The following is a 1,368-nucleotide window of genomic DNA, read 5'->3' as shown; positions in this document are numbered from 1 at the left end:
TAGCTGTGCAGGAAAATGCCACAATTGTAAAAGATGCTTACATGTGTACTTGTAAAATTCCCTGCAAGCTCTTCAAACAGTATTTGCCATGCTGAATTTGTATGAGCTCTGTGATTACGAAATAAGGCAATAAGGCCACTCATAACAGGCTTTCTATCAGCATTTCAGCATGCATTATCTATGTGCAATCTTACTTTCAAATATACATACTACTTTTTCATTGTTCTTTCTGTGTGATTGTTGGAGACTTAAATGTTTCACAAAAGCTCAGAGCCAGGAAACAGATGGAAAATTTGAAGAATGTTTAGCAGAAACTTAACTAGAAGCCAAGTTAAAGTAACAGGTAGATTTAAAATTCTAAAAATGGTAAGAATGCTATTTCTGGTATCTTTAAATGTGAATCCCAAGGTTATTCTAAGTGGGTTTCCACAATGAAGGATGTCATGAATGTTTTTAAAGAAAGCCTATTCTGTTCATACATATGGTTGTACTAACTTGTGAATTATGTGACTAATATATTGTTTGTCCTTTTTCTGTGCAAGATGATTATATTTTCTTAATCTGCYATATGATTCTCAGTTCTTACCTAAGATTTCTGAAAGTTTCGTATTTTCTCTGCATCCTCAYCAGTAGCTGAATGGACTGCATCTGTGCTATGGAAGGGTAGGATTGCTTCCTAAATGCAGGAAGGTGCTCAAGCTATTTCCTCATTCTAAGAATAAGACCATACTGTTTTCTTTCTCACCTCCATAACTATCTGTTTGCTACTGGAAGGAAATCATGCTGTGAGGGATGCAGGGAGTGAAAGCACAGCCTGATAGGTTATGTATCTGGATGATCAGGAGTAGAAGTATTGCGCATACAGTGGAGCATGCCTGCTCCATAGTTTAAATACAGGCTCTGGAAGAAAGCCTCTGAGATCYCTTTATTTTGTTGAAGAGTATATTAATTTGGTGGCTATTTTTTTTAACCTCAGTAAGAGATTAACTATAAAGTGTCTTAATGTTCAGTGATACCCTTAACATATTTTAGGTTTAAAGAAGGGTTACACAAGAAGAGATGAAAGTTACTTGTTGTTTGAAACCAAGACAGAGGACTGTGAGGAACTTAAAAGAGATCTTGAGAAGGCTGACTGGATTGATTAACACCATTCAGCTTTGGAAAATGCAATTAACAGGCTGGAAGGCAAAATTTTTAAGTTGTACAATTGATTTGTAAGTTTTATAAGTACAGTATAGGTATCTTGATATGATCTCTGAAAAGCAAAAAGCTGATTTTGTTAAATGAATGCTTATCAACACAGAAGGAATGATGAAGCACCATGTAGAAAAGCTTTTTTTTTTTTTTTTTTTTTTTTTTTTTTTTTTT

The sequence above is a fragment of the Rhea americana genome, unplaced genomic scaffold, assembly GCF_003343005.1.
Source record: "Rhea americana isolate MKP2758 unplaced genomic scaffold, rheAme1 scaffold_173, whole genome shotgun sequence".
In the NCBI taxonomy this organism is placed as follows: Eukaryota; Metazoa; Chordata; class Aves; order Rheiformes; family Rheidae; genus Rhea; species Rhea americana.
The sequence above is the reverse complement of the archived record's forward strand: the minus strand, read 5'-3'. Positions refer to the sequence as shown.